General features: G+C 37.0%; 1 protein-coding gene across 4 annotated transcripts in view; it reads left to right on the top strand.

The window, feature by feature from the left end:
- Positions 1-1,560: 1,560 nt before the first annotated feature.
- The window catches only part of CBX1 (chromobox 1), a 38,181-nt gene continuing 24,012 nt past the window's right edge, over positions 1,561-15,729 (top strand). For 2 of the 4 annotated variants that reach the window (XM_051994721.1, XM_051994720.1), the window contains exon 1: positions 1,562-1,801. The gene's annotated coding sequence lies outside the window, so the exon portion shown is untranslated. Of the gene's footprint in view, positions 1,802-15,729 lie in introns of all 4 variants that reach the window. The other 2 variants (XM_051994722.1, XM_051994719.1) reach the window with 2 other exon arrangements.

Raw genomic sequence — 15,729 nt, 5'->3', positions numbered from 1 at the left:
TGGAGGTACAAAGACAAAAATGAAACAATTCTTGCTCTCAAGAAGCTCACATTGTAATGCAGGTGACATTAACATATGTGTGTGATACATATAATGCATGGAAAATTATTGCAAGATAGTTTGGGGAGTATAATAGTTGCTGCAGAAATTCATGTAGAAGGTGAAATTTGAACTTAATCTTAAAGGAAACCATGGATTCTGAAAGGAAGCAGTGAAATCTACAGCACTTGTCCCCAGCTCAAAGGTATACTCAGAAGAAGAATGTCATGTGTAAGCAACAGCCAAAAAACAAATCTGGATTCATTTCAGAATGAATTTTGGGAGCAATTATTTGGGAGGAATAATTGAGGGATCAATATCCTAAACTGAGAAAAAGAGAGAAGGATCAATACCACAGATTAGCCTTGAAAGGGGGAAGAAAAGGAAGTTTAGTGGGAGAGATATACTTGTGAGGGACAGAGAAAAAAAGAGGGAGACGGGTTTCAATGCTGCATGGGTTTTTAGTTCCATGATTTTATCCAGCAACATTTAATGGACTATTCTCTACCTTACTGGATTGCAGAGCTAATTGTCTTCAAATCCAGCCAGTATCCTATCCATTACAAACTCCCTGATTGACATTTAAAGCACTTTACAACCAGGCTCCAACCTACTTTACCAAACTTACCACACATTACTACCTAGCAATCCTCTAAAATTCTATACCCACCACACTGGACTGCTTGTTCTTCAAGCATTCTATCTTTACTGTCCCCCTACCTTCCCCTCTTGCCTCATCCTCCCCTCGAGTTCCTAGGAATGAACTTCTTGCTTACCCTGGAAACTCAAAGAATTTATAATTTCTTTCAAAGGAAACTCTGAAACAGTTGCTGAGTACTCAGCTCAATCCTCACCTCCAATTTGAGGTTTTCCCAGATGCCACCTAATTGCTAGTACCTTGCACCCTAAATTATATTGTGATTAATTACCTTTTAGTTACTTTATATACTTTTTTTAAATGTTGCTGTTTTGTGTCGAGGAGCAATGTTATTAAGTAGAGAGCGAGCTGGTCTCAAAGTCAGGAAGACCTAAATTTATAGCTTTCCAACACTCCAAGCCTCTCTTAGATTTATATCTTAATAAATATGTATCTTAGTTCATAATAAATAGTATAATATCGCTTTAATTTATAATAAGTATTGTAATTAATATAAACCTTAATTTAGAAATTACAGAGAATTGCCAAGACGTTTAAATTCACAAGACTGGCCCAAAGGCATATTTAGAATGTGCTTCTGTGTCTAGGCCGTTGTCAGGGAAAGGACTGTTTCATTTGTCTCTCGGTATCCCTAGCAACGTGGCCGGTCTCTAGACGCTTAATAAATGCTTGTTGCTAGATGGGTTGATTACACGTGCCACAATCCAATCAGACACCACTAGTCCCTGGAGCAGCTACCCCGAGTTTGTAGTTTCGTCCGGTGACGTCACCACGTTCCTTCCCTCGCTGTATTCTGGGGGTTGTAGTCTGGGCAGGACTTCAAGTTCCACACTGCTTCGCGTTGGGTCGCGGCGCCTGCGCATTGCGCGCGGCGGGCAGAGCCGAGTCTGGGGCTCTTTTGTTCCGCGGAGCTGGGACGATTGGCTGGGCCCGGGGGAGCTTCGCTTAGCCTAGCTGAGGTGAGGAGGGGCACCAGGCGCTGGACGTGACCGCAGCTCCTCTTGGCTTAGACAGCTCACCTTCCTCTTCGCCGTCCCCAGCCTTCTGCGACGCGCTAGCGGCGCGACACCGATTCCCCCCGGGTTGAGTCGACGCTGCTCTGAGGTAAGGAGGGAGGGGTGTGTGTATATGTGTCTGTCTGTGTGTATATGAGAGTATGTGACTGGTGACACGTTGGGATGGGGGTCTGCAGAGCGGCAGGGGGCGGGGAAGGCGCTGGGCCGATGGGGATGGAGCCGTTAGGAGCCCGGAGCGCGGGAGACACCCCCCGACCCCCTCCCCCACCGCTCCCCCTGCCCTCAATCCATTCCCGCGCGCGGACCCCGGGAGGAGGCGGGGCTCGTGGAACGCGCGCGGTGAGGGCGAATCCCGAGTTGGAAACTGCTGGTGTGGCGGTCGGGCCCCCCGCACGTGGGGGCAGCTGTGAGCCCGGGGCGTTTTGCAAGAACTATTTGCTAGGGGGTATGAGGACCCGCGAGAGAGAAGAAATGTGGCCCCGATGCTTAGGGGGGAGGGGCTGAGCTTAAGCTACTTTAGACTGTATTGTTTTTACCTGCTAAGAAAGGGGGCGGGAACGCCTTTCTGCTGAATTGGGGAGAAACGTAGTACTCAGCTTCTGAATTTTTGTAGCCAATGCAAGTTTAAAATTGCATTTAAGAAGAAAACTAGGTTGAATAACGTTCTTGAATTCAATTCTCCACCTCCGCCTTCCGCCTGTAGATTATCTCCAATTGAAGTTGTCTATAGCTTGTTTGTACACAGTTTGCACGTTGTTTACCTCTTGTGAGTTCCTCGAAAGCAGGTACTTTTGTAATTTTGCACAGTGCCTGGCATGTGAAAGACATTTAATAAATGTTTGTTGACCTGACGTAAGTAGTTGTGTGCGAGGGCAATGATTTTCTTTCTGTCTTTGTGCTTATAGTACATTGCCTGGCTCGTAGTAGAAGCTTCATAAATGGTTATTGACTGACGAAACATAAAGAAGACAAAAGCTTGAGAAGCCAAAGTTCTCTTGCTTGGTATACTTAATGTTAGCAAGTAATAAGATTTCGAAATAAAATATCATTCATGTTACATTAGAAAAATCGTTTCCAAGACGATTGCAATAGGAAAATAAAACTAACTTTTAATTAATTTCATTTCACTATGTTCTCCCCCTCTTTCCTCCCTCCCCCCCTCCCCGGTAACAGATTATTTTCCACAAAGTATTGATGCCACAATCAAACTCATGCTCAAATTTTGGTTAGACTCAGGAGTAAGAAAGACTTTGAATCCCATCTTAGACATTTACTAGTTGTTCCTAGACAAGTCTCTTAATCTTTTTTCAGTCTCACTTTTGTAGTCTATTAATCAAGAGAAATTTGTGGGAAGAACCCTTGCTTTCTCTTCTTAGGCTGTGGGCTGGCATTCCTCAGTTCTTTTAATTTAGGTTTAGCGCTGAAAGGGAACCTAAAGACTTAAGTGCTTTGTAGTTGGTGGGAAAGCCTAGGTGTTGATCTGATTCCTACCTTTAGCCAAACGGTACCGGGAGCCTTCGAGGTTTGGTTGTTGGTTTATGGATCAGCTTTAAATTTTATTTCTTCATTCAGCCTTTTGTCTAACAAATTTTGGCTCTTGATGCTTGGTGGTGACTGAGTTTAAGTTTTGGAATTGCTTCCTTTGGAAAGGATTGCTTGTGAAAGTGTGTAAGAGGATGCCTTTTCTTTTTGATCTTTTGTAAAGTGCTTCTTGGGCGCCAAATTCAGGGTATCTGAAGTGTGAGAAAGCACCCTTTGAGTTATTTAAATGCAGCAACTTTCACCTCTTTCTACACTACCCAGAAGATTGTTTTGTAAGAGCTTTTATGTACCCATTACTATGTCAGGCTGAAGACTTCCTGTTTGTGTGGCTTTACTTGGGCTGTTTCCCATGCCTGGAATTCAGTCTCTCCTCACCTGAGCCAAGCTAGAATCCCTAGATTCCTTCAAAGCTCAGTTTAAACCTTACTACAAGAGTCTTTTCCTACTTTTTTCCTCTTCAGGGAGCTGAATAAATGCTTGTTGATTTATGAAACTACCTAAAGGACAACCATTTCTTTTTTTGTTTTGCTGAGGCAATTGGGGTTAAGTGACTTGCCCAGGGTCACACAGCCAGGAAGTGTTATGTATCTGAGAACAGATTTAAACTCAGGTCTTCCTGACTTCAGGGCTGGTGCTCTATCCACTGCACCACCTTGCTGCCCCAAGGACAACCATTTCTGACAGTTCTTTTCACCATTTACCCTAACAAAGGGTCATCTCAGTTATTAGGTAGCTGAGTGACTGAAAGGTCCAAAGGGGAATAGAAGCAAGAAATCCTTTATGCTGTGATCCTCCAAGACTTTTTTATATGGAAGATAATAGAGTTAAAGGAAGCCTCTGGGTTTTGGAAAATCTTCATCCCATCATCATGGGTTTTGCTTTTTTCTTCTCCTCTGAATACATTTTTTAAAAATTTCCAATATCTTATATATTTCAAATTGTTTTTTAAAGAGCATAGTGCTACAACCCATTGTCAGGTTCTTGATTAGAAAAGATATGTACTTACTGTTTCTTTGTATATATGGTTAGATATCTTAATTTTTCTAACTCCTTCTATTGAAATATACCGGTAGTCTATTAGAAAGGAAGTTTTTAAATGAGAGAACTTAAGTACACTTTGAAAGGAGGACTGACATTTTAATGTCATTTTCCAAAGGACATAATCATAAGAATAGAAGGTATAGTTTTTTCCCTAGCTATGAGCATTTATTTATCACCCATTATGTTCTAGGCATTATGCCAGTATTGAGTATACAAAGAAAAAGTTTTTGGAGATTGGAGCTCTCCTAGCTGGAGGGTCAGGAAAAGCCTCAAGTAGGAGACACTTAAAGGTGAGCTCTGAAGCAAAGTAGAGCTTCTAAGAGGGAAGAGGTGAGATAGAAATAGACTTCGATGCAGACCTAAGATGGAGTGTCTTAGTAGGCAAGTTTCACTGTAATGTAGAATAGGTAAAGACAAATAATGTGAAAGACTTTATATGTCAAATAGAATTTGAGTTTTATTTTAACCCAGAGGAAGCTGCTAGAGCTTTTGAACAATCTTGACTCTGGCAATTGATAATATTCCTATAAATCATTTATTCTGAAATGGTGTGGTATTTATTCACTTGTTTCAGTTTTGTCTGACATTTTGTGACCCCATTTGGGGTTTTCTTGGCAAGGGTAGAGGAGTGGTTTGTCATTTCCTTCTCCCAATTCTTTTTACAGATGAGGAAACTGTCACTTAACAAAGCATTGAAAAAAGGTACAAAACAGTTCAGCAAAACTTATAGTCATAATATATTTGCATTAAGCAGTAAGAGACCTTTTTTTTTTCCAATTCTTTGGAGACAAGCTTGTTACTAACTACAGAGTCTTTTTCAGTAGTTAAATATTCTCTTCCATAGATATTGTGTCTATGTATGTATTGTTTTCCTGGTTTTTTTTTTAGTTTGTTTATTATCAATTAATGTTGTCTTTCTGCACTTCTCTGAATTACTAATGTTTTCCATTTCTCAGGCCATAGCGGGATCGGATTGAATTAATACATCAATATTTTTAGCCTTTTCCCATTTGGTTTGTTAATTTTTCTCCCTGTTCTTGGCTACCCTAGAAAATACTGACATGAATGTGTTTTGAAGTATGAGAGACCATTTGTTTTCTTTAACCTCTCTCCTTCCTATTCCTAAAAATGGGATTTCTGGTCATTAAGTATAGACACTTTAGTCACTTGGCATAATTTCAAATTGATTTTCAGAATGGTTATACCAAATTATAGTTCCATCAACAGTATATTGGTGTTCCTGTGTTTTGCAGTCTTTCTAACATCATTTTTGCCAATTTGGTGCCTGGTGGAGAAACCTAAGCTGTTTTGATTTGCATTTCTCTAATTTTTAGTAATTTGGAGCCATCTTTCATATGATTATTAATACTATATAATATGATTATGAAAATTATGAAAATTGTATTTGTCATCCATTGAGAAAATGTTTTCTTTAGCTTATTCCCTGTGAATCTTAGGCATCTGGCTCTTCCTTATCACAGGTATTTGAAGCAAAGGTTTTTGTCCCCAATTGGCAGTTTCCTTACTCTATTGCATTATTCGTTCAAAATCTTTTCAATTTGATGTAATCAAAATGAACCATGTATCTTTTGTGTTCCCACTCCCTTGTTTGGTCAAGAATTTTCCTATGAGTCTGTGGGATTGTGATTGGTACTTAATCTAGTTTTCTTTTATTTTTTATTTCTTCTAACTTAGGACTTTTATTATTCAAATCTCATTTCCTATTTAGGGTTATCCTGTTATATAATTTAAGATTATTGGTCTAAACCCAGTTTTTGTCCAACTGTTTTACACATTTTTCAGCAGTTCTTGTCACATAAGGAATTCTTCCCCAAGTAATTTATGTCTTCAGGTTTCTGTTTTTCCTTATTTAGTCTGTTCCACTGATCCACTTTTTTATTTTTAAAAGGTACTAGAGTTTTTCCCTACCTTCACAGTATGATAAATTTATGAGTCTCATATGTGTTTCCACTGAACCTTCATATTAAAGTAAGCCCCTCTGGTCAGATTTATGTTGTCTCTAGGAGGTATCCAGTGTTGGCTTTGTAAAATAACTACTTATGAAAGATAAGGGAAACTCCTCCAAGCTGCACATGACACCTGATATTTTGAATTTTTTACGATTGTACTGTGAAAAGTCTTAGCCCATATGGAAATAAAGTAATGGAATCAAGGGAATTTACAAGAACACAAAAGATTTTAAGTTTGGGGTTCATTTTCTTTTACATTTTAAATGTGCTTTTTTAGGAGCCAAAATAAACTCCCCGTATTTGATCTTTTAAGTATCTGTGTTAGTAAGAAGTTGACATAATAGAAAGTAGCAGAAGCAGGGATTTGAACCCAGATTTTAAAATTCCAAATTCCACAATATTTTCACTAGACCTTCTATTTAAATCTCTTCTTTGCTGCTTAGTATTGATGTGATCTTTGGACAAATCACTTAACCGCCAAAGTGTATCAATAAAGTGAAACTCAATAAGAAACATCATGGTTTCTTACTCTCAAAATTTATGGTCCTGTGATACAGTATCTGAGAAACTTTTCCTTTTCCTTTCTTTTTATACAGACCTGTATTGAATTGAGAGTTGTTGCTAGTTATTTGAACTTTCAAGGAGGGAGATTTTTATCTTGGGATGCTTCCAAACTTGGACATTTTCTGAACTCTGAGTTAATTCTAGGTTTGACTTTTTTTTCCTTTCCTTAAAAGGCTTTTAAGAGAAGGACCCTAAAACTGGGTAAGCTTTGCTTCTGTAGAGTTGGTTCTGTAGAGAACCACAAATAGTGGGGAACTCTGGGAAAGGTATACTTGAAACAAGGATACTTACAGCAGAGTGTTTACTCAGTGTGATTGATGAGATAATGGTTCTCTAATTCACATATACTTAGTGTGATATAATGATATAATCACTCTAGTTTAATGTAATGATGTAATCACTCTAGTTGGCATAGACTCAGTATGATATGGTGATGTAATGGTTTTACAGTTGGCTCAGTGTGTTGTAGTGATATAATCAGACCTAGGGTATTTAAGGGCTGAGAGGACTGGAGATAAGTGTGTGCTCGAGCTTCATCCCAGACTCCAGACTTCAGACTCCATCCTTGACCATTATTAACCATCCTCAGGGTGGCTTTCCTGCCTTCATCACTTCTCCACCTAAGACTAAAGCCTGTACAGAGATCCTCCAAAAAGCTAGTCTGGACATTATAGGTTCTATATCTTCTTTGGGAATAATATTGACTAAACTTATAGTGGTTTCATCTACATGGGTTACTTACCAAAATGAAAAACCATTGACACTTCTCAGACATGGTTTATGAAGGGTCCTACAGAAGAGCCTAGCATGGAATAATTATAGTCCTCATTATGTGAATGTATGGCATTTCTTTCTCCACTGTCAGGTTTTGCATCTGAAAACATTCCTTTCACCAATAAAACCATATCCTGAGGAAAAGACAAAAGGAACTTTTGAATTATTGGAAGATGCCATATATTAGTGATGTCAAACTCAGATATGGAACCATTTCCCAACTACATTTAATCTCATTAGGGCCACATTTAGGAATATTGCTGACATATATTTGACATCTCTGCTGTATATGATTAGGTTTCACTTGCCTTTTAATAATAGTTCTGTAGTGCTTTTGACAAGACATCAATTTTCCTTTTTTACCATTGGATTAGTTATTCAAATTCATCTTGTTGATCTTCCTAAGAGTTCATTTAGTTAATATGAGTGATTTGGTTTTTTTTTTTAAAGATTCCTTATGCCCCCCTAGAATTCCTATTGCCTACTGAGTAAAATTCAAGTCCTTAACTCTTTCTGGACCCAAGTAATATTTCTAATCTTGATACTCTTTACATAGAAGCTCTCAGCTTCAATTGTGTAATTGCCTTTCATCCTTCCATTCACTTATTAAAGTTGTTAAAAGTGACCAACAAGCATGAATTAAGCTCTTATTATGTGTGAAGAACCATGCTAAACCCTGGGGAATATAAAGTCCAAAATATAATCCTTATCCTCAAAGAGCTCAAATTCTAATGGGTGATTCAACATAACCAAAATAACTTAAAATACATGAAATTTAAAATGGAACTTTTTTGCTAAATGAAGAAAGGGTGGAGTGTTGGGAGGGGAGAGGTCTCAGGACAGAGTCTGGTCAGGGTTGGGGCTCATTCTGCCACAGAAAAATGCCTCCAGCAGATAGCAGAATTTGAAAAGTCTTGAGGGGAACTCAAAGATAGAGGTGAGAGAGATTGTTTCAGGACTTTATCACCTAGTACAAAAACTCAGATGCTGAAGATGGAAGGCTGTGTGCAAGAAATAGCAAGAAACCCAGGACCACTGAATCATAAATTATATAGGGGGAAGTAAAGTGCCCTATAAAGGGTAAGGAAGGTCCAGATTGCAAAGGGTTTTAAAAGCTTAACAGAAAATGGCATGTTTGATCTTAGAAGTAATGGAATACACTGGAGTTTATTGAGCAAAGGTTAGAGAAGCTATTGCAGTGATCCCGGTGTGAAGTGATGAGATCCTTAATTAAGAGATATTGTAAAGGTAGAAATAACACTTGGTAACAGAACTGGATGTATGAGATGGGTACAAGTGAGTAGTTGAATATTATAGTAAAGTGGAAGTTAGAATAACTAGGAGAATTGTTGTGCCTTGACAGCATTAGAGAAATTTGGAAGAGAGAAGAATTTTTGGGAGAAAGATAATGACAACATTAACATCAAATTTGAGATGTCTAACAGGCAGAAGTGGATGATATGAAACTGGATCTCAGGAGAAAAGTTAGGACTGGACTCGTTTCATTTGTCTGGAATTCATTTGCATAGAGATGATAATTGTAGTCTTGGAAACTATATGACCACCAAGTTATATAGTATAGAAGGGATTCTTAAACTTTTTTGTGTCATCGACCCTTTTGGTCCTAAAGAAACTCTCTCAGAATAATATATTATTGTTGTTTTTTCATAATTGGATCAGAGGTTAAAGTATGTAAATTTTTTTTTCCCCAACCAAGTTAATGGACCCATCTTTTAAAAATTATTTATAGACCTTTTGGGGAGAGGTTTAAGGATCCTCAGAGAGAGAGAAGAGAAGACTTAGCATATTCTTGAGCAGTAGCTGTAGTTTCTGGGTGTTTTCCTGAATAAAGTTCCAGCAAAAGATAATAAATAGTATCAGATGGGTGAGGAGAAAGCAGTGTCCAAAGCTGCAGAGATTTTAAGGAGGTTAGAAGAAAGTCATTAAATTTGGCAAGTAATATACTTTAACATATTTAACATGTATTGATCAACCTATCTGGGAGAGGGGAAAAATTGGAACAAAAGGTTTTGCAGTTGTCAATGCTGAAAAATTACCCATGCATATATCTTGGGTTTTTTTTTTCCTTTAGAGATCTTTTTTTTTTTTTTTTTAATTATAACTTTTTATTGACAGAACATATGCCTGGGTAATTTTTTACAACATTATCCCTTGTACTCACTTCTGTTCCAACTTTTCCCTTCCCTCCCTCCATTCCCTCCCCGAGATGGCAAGCAGTCTTATACATGTTAAATATGTTATAGTATATCCTAGATACAATATATGTGTGCAGAACCGAACAGTTCTCTTGTTGCATAGGGAGAATTGAATTCAAAGGTAAAAATAACCTGGAAAGAAAAAAAAATGCATATATCTTGCAAATAAAAAGCTACAATAAAAAAAAATGGCAAGTAAGAGAACATTGGTAATTTTGGGGAGAGTAGTTTCAGTGTAATGACCTGATCCAGAAGTATTTAATAAGTACTTACTATTATAAATAAGCAATGAACAGTGCGGGCCAATGAGGTTACCAAAGAAAAGAAAAATAGGCCTTGCTCTTTTGGAGCTTATATTCTATAGAAATTCCCTTTCTATGTCCTATGAAATTGTAATCCTTTGTAGTAGTGGGGAAATGGAAATGTGCAGGACAATAGGACCTTGGTTGTAGGTAATTTCCCTATTTCTGCAAAGCTGAGCTCTTTGCGGAAATAAGCTGATGAGCTAAGTTCTTCTTTTCAACTAGTCCTGACCAGTCCTCTTATGTGCCATGATGTCAAGCATTCCACTTATCCTAGTCTTTGTAAATTCTAATCCATAGGAAAGAAGAGGTGTTCATTGCTTAAATACTGCCACTCCCTCAATTCACTTTGTAGTTGTCTTTTTTTTTTATTGAAGCATTTTATTTTTAAAACATATGCAAGGATAATTTTTCAACATTGACCCTTGCAAAAAACCTTGTGTTCTAATTTCCCCTCTCCTTTTCTCCATTCCCTTCCCTAGAAAGAAAGTAATCTAATATATGTTAAACATGGTCAAAATATATGTAAATCCAATTTAGGCCTACATATTAATATAAGTATAAAAAGCAGATCAAAAGGGGAAAAGAAATGAAAAAGAAAATAAAATTCAAGCAAACATCAATAAAAGAAGTGAAATTGCTAGGTTGTGATCTAAACTCAGTTCCCACAGTCCTCTCTGGATGTAGATGGTTCTCTTCATCACAAACAAGATCATTGGAACTGGCCTGAATAATCTCATTGTTGTAACAGCTAAGTCTATCAGAATTGGATCATCGTATAATCTTGCTGTTGCTGTGTACAATGATCTGGTTCTGCTCATTTCACTTAGCATCAGTTCACATAAGTTTCTCCAGGCCTCTGAAACATCCTCCTGATCATTTCTTATAGAACAATAATATTCTATATCATTCATATATCATAACTTGTTCCATATATCATAACTTGTTAAGCCATTCTTCCACTGATGGGTATCCACTTAGTTTCCAGTTTCTTGCCATTACAAAAAGGACATCTTTACACGTTTATGTCCTTTTCTCTCCTTTATGATCCTTTATGACCAGTAGAAACACTGGTGGATCAGAGGATATGCAGTTTTATAGCCCTTAGGGCACAGTTCCAAATCGTTCTCCAGAATGGGTTGGATCAGTTCACAATTCCAGCAACAGTGTATTAATGTCCCACTTTTCTCACATCCCCTCCAACATTCATCATTATATTTTCCTGTCATTTTAGCTAATCTGAGAGTGTATAGTGGTACCTCAGAATTGTCTTAATTTTCATTTCTCTGCTCAGTAGTGATTTAGAGCACCATTTCATATGCCTAAAAATGGTTTCAATTTCTTCATCATTTTTTTTGATGATCTTTGACTGTCAGTTGGAGAATGGCTTGAATTCTTATAAATTTGAGTCAATCTCTATTTTTAAAATGAGGCCTTTATCAGAACTCTTGAATGTAAAAGTGTTTAACCAATATATTGCTTTCCTTCTAACCTAATAAACATAAGTTGCTATCATTCTCCAGCCTATCAAGAATTGGGTAACTCCTGTGTTTCTCAAAATTATGTAATTTTTGATTCCTCTTTTTTGTTCCTCTTTATTGATTATAAAAGAGCCCTATAAAACCCAACATGGCATCTATTGGCAATTGCTAATAAATTGATTATGTTTGGACTTGATTGCCTCAGTTTATTTCAGTTGCAAAGGGGACCTACTTACTCTCTAGATCTAATTGAAATTTTGTCTAAGTCTCACATGATTCTGTCCTTATTTACTTTTTCTCATTTAAATTCTTTCAGGGCTCATACTCCACTTCTTACCCCAAACATTATCCTTAAGTAACTTTATAAATGTGTTAGTTTATTGTCTTTGTCTACAGAATACACAGTTTGTTTTGTTTTGCTTTGCTTTGCCTCCACCAAAGTCCTAACCACAAGATGATGGAGAAAGATCGCCATTATAAACAAACATTTGTTTTTATTTAGTATTTTTCCCCACTTACATGAAAAAATAATTTCTAACATTTTTTTTCAAACTTTGAGTTCCAGATTCTTTTTCTTTTTCTCTCCCCATTTCCCCTCATTGAGAATACAAGCAAAAAATACAAATACAAACAAAAATAGGGTGTGTGTGTGTGTGTGTGTGTGTGTGTGTGTGTGTCTGTATGCAGTCATGCAAACATTTCCATAATGATCAGTACTGTGAAAGAAAACAGACCAAAAAGAAAACCTTAAAAAAAAAAGGAAAAAAAATCTGCTTCAATCTGCATTCAGATACCATTGGTTCTCTTTTTTCATAAGTCCTCCAGAGTTCTCTTGGATCCTTGTATTGCTGAGAATAGTTATGTCATTCACAACTGATCATCTTAAAATATTACTGTTACTTTGTACTCAGTATATTTTCCTTTGTATCAGCTCATGTATCTGCATTCAGATACCATTGATTCTCTTTTTTCATAAGTCCTCCAGAGTTCTCTTGAATCATTGTATTGCTTTTTCTCATTTAAATTCTTTCAGGGCTCATACTCCACTTCTTACCCCAAACATTATCCTTTGCCTACATCATTCACAACTAATCATCTTAAAATATTACTGTTACTTTGTACTCAGTACTTTTTCCTTTGCATCAGCTCATAAATCTTTGCAGGTTTTTCTGAGAGCATCCTGCTCATCATTTCTAACAGCACAATAATATTCTATCATAATTACATACCACAGTTTACTTAGGTATTCCCCAGGTGATGGGCATCCCTTCAATTTCCAGTTCTTTGTCCCCAGAAAAGAGTTGCTATATATATATATAAAAGGACCCATATGTACGTGTGTGTGTGTGTGTGTGTGTGTGTGTGTGTGTACATATGGGTCCTTTTCTTTTTTGTTTTTTATCTCCTTTGGGATTCAGACCTAGTAGTGGTATTGCTAGATCACAAGGTATGCATGGCTTTATAGCCATTTGGGCATAGTTCTGAATTGCTCTTGAATAGTTAAATCCGTTTACTACTCTACCAACAGATGAACTTGATTTTTAAGGTTTTTATTGATATCTGCTGTTTTTATATCACCTAAATTTTTCCCAGTACTATATTTCCCAAAGAGCATTCCATATAACAATGCTTTTTTTTTACAATAGCTTTTTATTTTTCAAAATACATACCAAGATTATTTTTAAAATTCACCCTTGCAAAACCTTGTATTCCGAATTTTTCTCCTTTCCTTCTTCCCACTCTATTCCCCTGGACAGCAAGTAATCTTATGTAGATTAAACACGTGCAGTCCTTCTAAATAGATTTCCACATTTATCATACTACAAAAAAAATCAGATCAAAAAGAAAAAAAAAAATGAGAACCAAAAGAAAAATCAAGCAAACAACAATAAAAAAAGGTGAAAGTATTGAGGTTGGGAAGGGACCCCAAAAGGTTGAGAGTCACAGACTGTATTGGAGTGTCTCTAAAGTATTTGTAGGCTTGAACCCATATCCGAGTCAAGGGACAAAGTTTATTGTAATTGTAACAGATATTGAAGCAGGCTGAATTCCAAAAAAATTTAGCAAAGAACCCGAAGCACAGAGTCACATTTATCTACTTCTTCATGTCTAATAAAATATGCTAATTTTATGGCCTAGAAGTAGAACTGAGGAGTGGTCTCAGGAATTTAGTTATCTCTGACCAACAGATCTAGAATTATTCTAAGGTTAGAGAGTCTCAGGATCATTAATATGTCTTCCCTGAAGTCTAAGGGAAGAAATATTATATTCCTAGGCCAGAAGACTTTTACAATTATTGACAGACAGGTTGCCAGAATAATAGTACTCCAAGATTGGGGGGTAGGGGGAAGAGGAGGGAAGAAGAGGAGACCTTGGGATCATAGATTACAAAGGCAAAAGATTTAGAATCACTGACAGGTTTCCCCTAGAGACTATATTCCTTCAGAAATATTGTGCTTTGATCCACATTCAGTCTCTATAGTTCTCTCTCTAGATCTGGATGACTTTCCATCACAAGTAGAAACAGTGCTGGATCAAAGGGTATGCACAGTTTGATGGCCTTTTGGGCTCTACCACCTCTTTTTACACAGATAGATTTTGAATTATTCTTTAATTATTAAACCCAATTCAGATGTCTTTTTAATTTTTTTTTTTTTAAACTCTGATGCCTGCCCAGAATCACACAGCTAAGAAGTATTAAATGTCTGAGGGCAGATTTGAACTCGGGTCCTCCTGATTTCAAGGCTGGTGCTCTATCCACTATACCATCTAGCTGATCCACCAGTATCTCTTTTTAAGCTTTCCCTTATTTTCCAGTGAGTCCCTTTGCAATTCACATAGCACTTTGCACTCTTCTTGTAAACTTAAGTATTTTGCTTTTCTGAAATACTCAAGCATTTGCTGAGCATCTATCCTTGTTAGGCCAATCAAGAGCTACAGATAACAAAGATGAAACAATACTTACTTTTAAGAAGTTCACATTCTCTGCGGGAAACTATTATATAAATAAAAGTAGTAGAGGGGAGTATTTGGAATATCAGAAAGGTTTTGGTGTAGTGATGCTTAAGCTGTGACATAAAGGAAGAGAAGGATACTATGAAGTAGAGGTGAGGAGAAAGGGTGTATAAGACATAAACCAAGAAATGGAGTGACTTGTGTGAAAAACTGAGAAAAGGTGGGTTTGACTGGACCCAGCCAAATGCAGGAAGGTAAGCAGTTGAAAGTGACAGGAAAGAAAAAATCAGTTCTTTAAAAGCCAAAAAATAAATTTTATATTTTATCCAAGAGATAAGCCATTGACATTTATTTATTTGTAATAATAGTTTTTTTTCAGAATATATGCACAGATAGTTTTCAACATTCACCCTTGCAAAACTTTGTGTTCCAAATTTTTCTACCTTCCCCTAGACAACAAGTAAACCAATATAGGTTAAACATAAGCAGTTCTTCTAAACATATTTCCACATTTATCATGCTGCACAAGAAAAATCAGATCAAAAGGGGAAAGAAATGGGAAAGGACAAAATCAGCAAACAACAATAATAAAAAAGGTGAAACGCTATGTTGTGATATAGTCTATATCCTCTCTCTGGGTACACCTGGCTCTCTCCCTCACAGGTTATTGGAATTGCCCCAAATCACCTCATTCTTGAAAAAGAGTCAAGTTCATCACAGTTGATCATCACATAATCTTGTTGGGTGCAATATTCTCTTGGTTCTACTCACTTTACTTATCATCAGTTCATGTAAGGCTCTCCAGGACTTTCTGAAATCCGCTTGCTTGTCATTTCTTATAGAACAATAATAGTCCATTACATTTATATACCATAACTTATTTGGCCATTCCCCAGCTGATGAGCATCCACTACCAAAAAGGACTGCTACAGACATTTTTGCACATGTGGATTCTTTTCCCTTTTTTTTGCCACCAAAAAAAAGGTGAAAATACTATGCTTTTATCCACATTCAGTCTCCGTAGTTCTCTCTCTGGATCTAGATGGCATTTTCCATCAAGTCTATTGAAATTGCCTTGAATCACCTCATTGTTGAAAAGAGCCAAATCCATCGCAGTTAATCATTACATAATCTTGTTACCGAGGACAGTGTTCCCTTGATTCTGCTTGAT

The sequence above is a fragment of the Antechinus flavipes genome, chromosome 4 (genome assembly GCF_016432865.1).
Source record: "Antechinus flavipes isolate AdamAnt ecotype Samford, QLD, Australia chromosome 4, AdamAnt_v2, whole genome shotgun sequence".
NCBI classification, from domain to species: domain Eukaryota; kingdom Metazoa; phylum Chordata; class Mammalia; order Dasyuromorphia; family Dasyuridae; genus Antechinus; species Antechinus flavipes.
Note: the sequence above shows the minus strand (reverse complement) of the source record. Positions and strands in the feature narration are given on the sequence as shown.